Here is a 9,322-nt window from a genome sequence, read left to right as displayed (position 1 = left end):
CTTTTGCATTGGCTCCCTATCTGATTTTCCTATATCCACCCACTTCACTTGAGTCAATTTCCTGCAGCCTAAGCACACTTTTTTTTTTTTTAAAGATTTTATTTATTTATTCGACAGAGACAGAGATAGCCAGCGAGAGAGGGAACACAAGCAGGGGGAGTGGGAGAGGAAGAAACAGGCTTCCAGCGGAGGAGCCTGATGTGGGGCTCGATCCCACAACGCCAGGATCACGCCCTGAGCCGAAGGCAGACGCTTAACCGCTGTGCCACCCAGGCGCCCCCCCTAAGCACACTTTTTAAAAATTCACATCCAATCACTGTACTCCGCAGGTTAAAACCCTCTGATGTCTTCCTGTTACTATTCGAGAAAAATCTAAAGTCACGAACGCGGCCTGTATCATCTGGCTGCTGCCCACTTACCTAACCATAACTTATGTCTCTCCTCCTTCCTGTGCTCTATTCCCACCACCCCAGCATTACCTCTATTCCCTCTAGTGTTTCATTCTTTTCCCAACCTCATGTCCTTTTCCCCTATTGTCTGCTCAGCCCTGGGGTTAGTTACATAAGTCCTGATCCTTTGGGTCTTAACCCGATTGGGTTCTCATATTATTTACTCACTATCACACTACCCTGATCATAACATTCAAAACTCTTTATTGTTGTTGCCCACTCCTTACCTTTTTTAGGGTGTTATTGAAATGTGATTCACACATCATACAGGTTATCCATTTGAGATACAGAGTTCAGTGGTTTTCAGTGTAGTCACAGAGCTGTGCAACCATCACCACAATATAATTTTAGAACATTTTTCATCACTACACAAAGAAACCCCATGACCAATAGCAGTCACTTCCTATGTTTGCCCCGCCCCTCTAGTCCTGGGAAACCACCAATCTGCTTTCTGAATCTATATTGCCTATTCTGGACAGTTTACATAATTGGACTCATGCAACATGTGGTCTTTTGTAACTGATTTCTTTCATCCACGTGGTAGTATGTATCAAGACTTCATTTTTTTTAGTGCTAAATAATATTTCATTTTGTAAATATACCATCTTTTTTTCATCCATTCATCCATTCATCCATTGATGGACATTTATTCAGGTTGTTTCTACTTTCTGCATATCGGGGAGAATTTTGCTGTGAATGTTTGTATACAGGTTTTGGCATGGATGTGAGCTTTCATTTCACTTGTGTGTATACCTAGGAGTGGAATTGCTGGATCATATGGTAACAATGTTAACATTTTCAGGGCCTGTTTTCCAGAGCCACTGCGCCATTTTGCATTCCCACCAGCAGTGAATGAGCGTTCCCACTTGTCTACATCCTTGCCAACACTTATGATTGTCTGTCATTTTTATTATAGCCGTCCTCGATGGTGTGAAGTGATACCTCGCTGTGGTTTTGGTTTGCAGTTCCCTGACTGCTCGTGATGTTGAGCCTCTTTTCGGTGCTTACTGGCCCTTTGTGTATCTTCTTTGGAGAAATGTCTAGTCAGGTCCTTTGTTCATTTTTAAATTGGCTTATTTAACTTTTTGTTACCCACTTGTGAGAGTTCTTTATATATATATTATATATTCATTCTAGTTACAAGTCCATTATCACCTATGTGACTTGCAAACATTTTCTTCCATACTACGGGTTGTCTGTTAAGCTTCTTGGTTGTATCATTTATAGAACACAAATTTTTAATTTTGACAAAGTCCAATCTACCTACTTTTTTCTTGTGTCACACTTTTAATGTTGTATACAAGAAATCATTGCCTCATCTAAGATCATGAATATTACTCTTGTGTTTTTCTCCTAAAAGTTTTATACTTTAGCTCTTACATTTAGGTCTTTGGTCCTGTCTGAGGTAATTTGTGTATGTGGTGTGATGTAACATCTTCGTTCTTTTGCAAGGGTATATCCAGTTGTCCCAGTGCCACTTGTTGAAAAGACTATTCTTTGCCCCATTTTATTGTCTTAGCACCCTTTTCAAAAGTCCACTTATCATAATCTAAGGATTTATTTCTGAATTTTCCATTCTGTCCCAGTGATCTATGTCTGTCCTTATGCCAGTACCACACTGTATTGGTTGCTACAGTTTTGTAGTAAGTCTTGAAATCAGAAAGCATGAGTCTTCCAGCTTGGTTTTCTTTCTCAAGTTTGCTCTGATACTTCTGGGTTCCTTGCATTTACGTATGAATTTTAGGATCGGCTTGACAAATTCTGCAGGAAAAAAAGAGGGGGATTTTGACAGCAATTACATAAATCTGTCGATCAGTTTGGGGAATATTGCCAGCTTCACAGTCTAAAGCTTTTTGATCCATGAACACGAGATTTCTCTCCATTGTTTTAGATCTTCTTTAATTTCTTCCAGCAAAGTTTTATTGTTTTCAATGTAGGAGTCCTGCATTTTTTTATGTTAAATTTATTCCTAAGTATTATATTTTTGATGCCGTTATAAATAATTTCATTTTCAGGTTTTTCATTGCTAATGTATAGAAATAAAATTGACTTTCATACGTTGATCTTATATTCTGCCACCATGCTGAACTCATTTATGAGTTCTGATGGTTCTTAGGGGATTCCTTAAGATTTTATATCTACAGAGTCATGTCATCTGTAGAACTACAAGTAGTTTTATTTCTTCCATTCCAATCTGGATGCCTTTTTTATTTTTCTTATCTAATTTCCTTGGCTAGAACTTCTAGGACAATGCTGACTAAAGGTGAAGGAAGCAGACACCCTTGTCTCCTTGGTGTTCCTGATCTTGGGAGAAAACAGTGTTTTACCAAATATAATGTTAGCTGTGGGATTTTCATAGATACTGTTTGTCAAGCTGAGAAAGTTCCCCTCTATTTGTAGTTTGCTGATTCAACACGCTTTTAATTACCTGCTTGATGTCTGTATTCCCTGCTGGACTGTAAGCTTAGAAATGTCTTTTTGTTGCTATCTCCTTAGCACATAGCAAAAAGCGTAGCACAGAGGAACCACTCAATAACAATTTACCAAATGACTGAGAGAAATTGCCCTTTCAGGTTCGTGTCTTCCTTTGTTCTTGTCCCAATTTTTGTAAATGTTGTCTTCAACCCAGTTCTTCCTGTTATCAGCTATTTGTCTAGTTTCTTGCCCATCAGGATTACTGGAAAGCAGATAATTAACATTATCTTGTTATAATCTCTAGTACATCATGACCTATATTTTTTTTATAGAAGGCTTGTTGTCTGACCTGTTGATCCTCTTACCCTTTTGAAATCTGCTTTCCTGAGTCCAGGGCACATTTCTTTTTCCGTTTTTGTTTTTTGTTTTTTTAAGATTTTATTTATTTATTTGAGAGAGCGAGAATGAGAAAGTGAGAGAGAGGGAGCAAGCAGCACAGGGGTAGGGGGCAGAGGAAGAAGGGAAGCAGACCCACCGCTGAGCAAGGGAGCCCAATATAGGGCTTGATCCCAGGCCCCTGGGATCACGACCTGAGCCAAAGGCAGACATTTAACCAACTGAGCCACTCTGGCACCCCCCCACCAGGGCACATTTCAACTCTGCCCAACATTCTCTTATTTTGCTACTACAAAGTCAAAGTTACTTTCTTCCAGGATTTCCATCACTCCCAGGTTAGCAAAGAGACTCTCACTATTGGCCAACATCCAACCAAGAGGAAAATTCCCTCTCCTTGTTTATTTGGCCTCTCTGGGAAATGAGGCTCTCACTAGAACAAGCAAAGGCCTTGTCAGATGAGCTAAGTGAGCTTCTCCCCAGAGGTTAGGGTTGCTAAAGCCCCCTCATCAGTCTGCTTGGACCCACCAGGCAAGCTGGCATGTACTCCCATTGGGAGAACACTTCTGTTCCTCTCTCTCATCTTTAACCCATCTGTTCTGCTCTCACTTAGTAAAGTAGGATATAGACATATGCAACCAGACAACTCTTCTTCCTCCCCTCCCATCATACCTATTTCTTTTGAATGAAGCATGTACCCTCGTTGTCCTCTTGCAGGCCATGTTTATGTTAAAATAGTTTTAAAGTATCAAGCTCATGCTTTAAAAAATGCTAACACCCAATGTATTGGTATATGGTGCTTGGAGAATTAAGGCTATGTTGATCTTAATTGATTTCAAGTCCAGAGGTTTAATGTACTGTAAGTCACACTCTGCTGAGAGTCTGTCTAGCTAATGTCTTCCACATGCGTGTTGATCTACTCTCAATATGGCAGCAAAGTGCCTCAGTGTAACAAAGTTATTATTTATAACAATTTACCACTATATGGAAGTAAACTATCCTGGGGAATGGGCCACTTTCTCCTACTCTGCATGAAGGTGACGTATGAGCAGCAGTGGTCTTAATCTTGCTGATCTACCAACAACAGTTTTCTCCTAGTAAATCCATCTCTCCTGTCCTGTAGACCAAAGACATTCTTTTTGAGAGTTGGGAGTCTGGATTTGCCTCTAGAGAGGTGAAACTCCCTACCTGCTTTGGCCAACATACACTTGGTGATTACTGTAGAACCCAGGGTGTCCAGCCTTCCAGATCGGGCGTTTAAAGAGAACTGTATCCAACAGAAAAAATGACTTGCATACTCCAAGGGCAGAAACCACAAGAGAGGAAGAGTTGGCATCCAGGAAACAAGATCCAGCCCTGGTCCTTCACTAGCTAGGAAAGTCCTGCAGAAAGAGAGCAGAAGAAGACCAACGAGGAGGAAGAGTGATCTTTGGGAAAAAATGGAACCAGTAGTTTATCTGATTGCTTAATCATGGGTAAAATTGTGCTCAGAAGAGTTTTAAAATTTTGCTGGAGAGTTTTGGAAGAATTATTAGGATAATGACGTAGACTAAGCAGATTTTTTAAATGAGGCAATTATTAACTCCTGGAAGAACAAAAAGTTATAGAAAAAAAAAGTGATCCTAGAGTATTTTTTTCACTCAGCAGTGAACAGTACATACATAATTGTAATAAACTAAAAATTGAATATTGATTTAACAAAAAAAGATGTGACATAAATTTATTGGAGAAAGGAGGGGAGAAGTGCAGGTATGGAATGGCTCAGGAGCATGCCAGCCCAATATTCCAGCATGAGAAGTTAGGCATTTAACATTGACAAGTCCAGGGATAACCGTGCGGGCATATCACTTGGAAATATGGAGGTACGCATCAAAGAACGAATCTGGAGAGAGGAATTTAAGGCGCGAATGGGACAGGGGACTGCCGCTTTTCTTCCTGCCTTGTTATACAATTGGAGTTTTTAAATTATATATATTAGGCTGGACTTTTATGAAAAATAAATAAGCAAACTAGTAAACAGACTGAGACAAGAGTTTAAGACTCAAGAGAAGAGGAGGGAGATAGAGAAGAAGAATCAAGTCTTTACCACGTGGCCAGGAAAGTTGGCTGACTATAGTTGTAGAAGAAATATCCATACAAGAATATCACTTGAATCCAAGAGATGTGCGCATGAGAAAAGCCACCCTTCTACGGGAATCCACAGCCAGCAGACCAGCATTCTGCCGGCCCAGAGGACAGGGCTGTTGTCGTCCTAGCTGCTCCTGGTCTCAGCCCCTCCAGCCTGCTCACTCCAGCCCTTGCCCGCCACTCTGCCACAGGCACTCAGGTGCTTAACGGGCTGCAGTGTGGACTAAGGGCAGAGTACCTGCAGTGGCTGCCTCCGAGGAATTTTGGAGAATGAGGTGGAGATACTCCTGTCCACTGGGTGGCCATGGGTGTGATGGAACGGGCCCAGCCTCAGCAGCACGGGGTCCATGTGCTTCCTCCGTTGTCTGCTGGTCCCACACAGTATCTGTGGGAGCGGGTCCAGGCCTCTGTGTTCCCTCAAGGGAAGGAAAAGCTTCTTTACTCTCCCCTGGCCCTTCTGCATTTGAGCATCTGTGTCTTTCTCTAGGACAAGCTCCCAGTGGTCGCTCAGGAATCTGGCTGTCCTTGCAGTGGGCGGTGCCGCCCCCATGAATGTGATACGTTGAAACCTGCCCTGCCTGAAATGTAGTCAAAGCTGCCTTTGAGGAACCTGGGCCACGAAGGGGTCAGGCTCTAGTAAGCCCGAGGTCACAGAGCAGGTCCTCTGACCACGTTGGGACACCAGCCTGGGATGCCCTGGATGATGAAGCAGATGTTCCCACTGTGGGAAAAAGGGGAGAAGATTCATCTCGGCCCCTTCCCTCCAGTCCAATACATTTCTAGGAAAAGCCAGAATGAGCCAGTCTGCCCACCCACAGGGTGCTGGGGGTGACCTGGGAGCGGTCCGCGGGGTGTTACAAAATGATCATACTTATCGCTGTCTGTATCCTGATTGTTTTGCAGCCAAATGGCAAAATAAAACACAGTTCCCATAAAGGTCTTGGACTCTGTGACAAGCAGGATCGTAATTCTGGATTTAAAAAAATGTTTGGGGAAGGAAAAACCCAGCCAGCAAGGCAGGTGTCTCCCTCCCTCTTCATCTATAAAAGTGTCTCCAGAAGAGCATGGCCCCCTACAGCAGAGAAGTTTCCAGAGAGTGACCAGGCCAGACCCCGCTTGGGAATTTGCGGTTTGAGAACGCGTGTCCAGAGGCATTGCCCAGTGGGAGAACCCTTACAAATACGTGTGTCGAGAGGGCAGGAGGGTGGAGACCTTCTGAGCGGACCCCATCAGAAGGCAGGTGGTATGGGGCAGGGGTACACCACGGCAAGCACCCACGCTCGGAACAAGGTCAGCATTCGGAAGTGGGCACATCCTGGCACGGAGAACAAAGGCAGCCAACTAACCTGTTGCAAAGAGTTCGTGATCATTTCAGCAACTATGGCAGGACAGACACACAGCAAGCTTGGGCCAGGTCATTTTGCCTCCAGGCCCCCTGCTTAGGTAACCAGGATAGACGGCCACAATGCTCGGCATGGGCTTAGGAGGCAGGCAGAGCTAATGCCTGAGGCCCCGGAGTCCTGGGCTCTCACGTGAGATCGCTGCGTGCAGAGCACTGGTGCCCACCAATCAACACAGACTGTGCTAACAAAGGAGCGGGGTGGGGGGCTGGTGCCCGAAAGAATGAATGAGCCACCTCTGTCAGGACTTCACCTGAACACCCAGGTGGAAAACCCAACAGACTTGCGTACTTTGCTGCCCCTACTACATGTCACCCCAGACTTCTGGAAGGATTTTGCAGACCTAGGCTCGGCAGCGCGCAGCCCAGGGACGGCCATGCTCCCTCGGACTGGTGCCCAGAGGACGTAGAGTAGTTTCCTCCCTCACAGCGCTTTGCTCAAGAACCAGTCTTTCCTTTTCTCTTTAAACTAACAGGATATAAAGGGAGCGTTTACTCAATTGATTAATTGAAAAGCTGACTCTCAGAGCCACACCGGGGCTGGGGGGCTTGCGTGGCCCTGGGGGAGAGGCCTGGCTTCTCTGCGTGGGGCTGGGGGGAGTTTGCCCCCATCTCTGCATTGGAGGGAAGGGCCTGGACCCTTAACACTGGCACAGGGCAGACCAGGCCGCTTGTCCCCAGGCTCTACCTTCTCAGGGCTCCCCACATCCTTCAGCCAAGGTCAAGAATGTCCCCCTGAAGCAGGTTAGGTTGTGCCTGGAAATGCAGTGGGCATGGAGCACAGCTGGCACCGGGGAGAGGGACGGGGCAGGACGGGAGCCCTCGAGGACCAAATGGGGTGGCCTCAGACTCCCAGAGCCTCCATGCCTGTAGCCACTCACTCCATGGGGAAGCAGGGTGGCCAGGCTCCCCTTGGCATTCCATAGATGAGACCCTCCAGGCCCCGAGAAGAGGTGGCTGCCCCATTACAGGAGGCTGATACCAGACTGAAACCCACATCCCTCCACTCCGTGGCTGGGCCCGCTGCAGCTGCGGGACCTAGGCCGGCCCTGCCTGGAGGAGAGGACAGGCCTGCTCCTCGGCGCTGGGGCTTAACCCCCCAGCGAGGGGGAACATCTGACAGTGGGTACACACACACACACACAGCCCAGCCCCAGAAAGCAGTTCCACACAGTGGCGTGGGGTGATGTCAGCCTTGCTTCTCTCTTGAGCAGAAGTGGGCCCCTTTGCCGACTCGCTTCTTGCCACCTCCAGGACCAAGGGGGGCAGAGGCAGGGTTTACGGTGGGAACTCACAGGGGACCTGTCATGACTGTGTCCTGCCTCTTCCCTGCCCTGCTCCTTCCCTGTTGCTCCTGCAAGGCCCCTGAGCTCCTTGGACAGAATCCTTGGAGAAGCTCAGATATCGCCGCTCAGTTCCACGGGGAGTTCTCAACCTTGAATGGTCGACTCACCGACGCTAGACATTAAGACTAACGATGATACAGCTTATCCAGAACTAAGTATTTTAAACTTTCCATTCTCTAGACCAGCCAGTTGGGGGGAGGGGTGGGAATAGGTAAAGGGGCGGGGCCTGCAATAGGGAGGTTAAATGGGAAGAACAGAGTGTTTCGGGTGGTGTCAGGCAGGAAAAGAGGAACCACTCTGTTCCTGTTTTAACAGGATTTAACACAGGGACCAAGGTGCTTACAGAGCTGCTGGAGTGGCCGGAGGAGCAAAGGCCAGAGAAGGTGGCCAATGACTCCCAGGCTGACCACTAGCTTTCAGGGAATGAGGAGCTGCTGCCGCCCCCTAGCCAGACCCTGCAGGGAACGGTAGCTGTGGTCACAGCTGCCCGCCTCAGCCCTAAGGTGGGGTAATTGCCGGGCAAAAGCTCATATCTCCCGAAGCCTCGTGCCTGCGCCCCCGCTGGAGGCAGAGGACTAAGGTTTCTGCCCCTCCTCTGCCTTCTAAATGGCGCATAAGTGCATCTCACTGGGGGAACTTCAAGTGTCTCAGGAACTCTCAGGCCTCCAGCCGCTTCCAGACAGGAGAGGATACAGAAGGGAGTGTAAGGAGTGCCAGGTGCCAACAGAAGAGAGAGATGGAAGGAGAGAAGGAGAGAAGGAAAGACAAGCAGAAGGATATGGAGAGCGAGAGGAAGAAGGAAGGTTCCGGGAGTGGGGCAGACAGATGGGGCGTGGCAGGGAGCAATAGAAAATGAGTAAGATGGGAGAGGCGGATGACAGACCGAAATCAGGACATCAGAACAGAAGGATGAGGACTGGGGCCTGTGGGTGTGGACAGGGGTGTTGGTCATGGAGCGCAATCATTGGAAGGCCAATGGCAGCGGAAATGACTTGTCCAACACTGATCAGGGTTAGGCCTATAACTCTCAAACTTTATTGTGCATAAAAATCCCCTGAAATAACTTTTTTAAAAAAGATTTATTTGAGAGAGAGAAAGAAGGCATGCAAGCAGGGGGAGGGGCAGAAGGAGAGGGGAGAATCTCAAGGAGACTGTGCTGAGCACAGAGCCCGATGCAGGGCTTAATCCCAAAC

At 46.8% G+C, this 9,322-nt stretch overlaps 1 protein-coding gene across 1 annotated transcript in view; it reads left to right on the top strand.

The window, feature by feature from the left end:
- CAPN13 (calpain 13) overlaps positions 1-6,303 on the top strand; it is an 87,298-nt gene extending 80,995 nt beyond the window's left edge. The window contains exon 24 of the mRNA XM_008700560.2: positions 5,872-6,303. The gene's annotated coding sequence lies outside the window, so the exon portion shown is untranslated. The remainder of the gene's footprint in view (positions 1-5,871) is intronic.
- The last annotated feature ends 3,019 nt before the right edge of the window (positions 6,304-9,322 follow it).

This window comes from Ursus maritimus, unplaced genomic scaffold, assembly GCF_017311325.1.
Source record: "Ursus maritimus isolate PB19 unplaced genomic scaffold, ASM1731132v1 scaffold_6, whole genome shotgun sequence".
Classification (NCBI taxonomy): Eukaryota; Metazoa; Chordata; class Mammalia; order Carnivora; family Ursidae; genus Ursus; species Ursus maritimus.
This window is presented reverse-complemented; position numbering and strand designations above follow the sequence as displayed.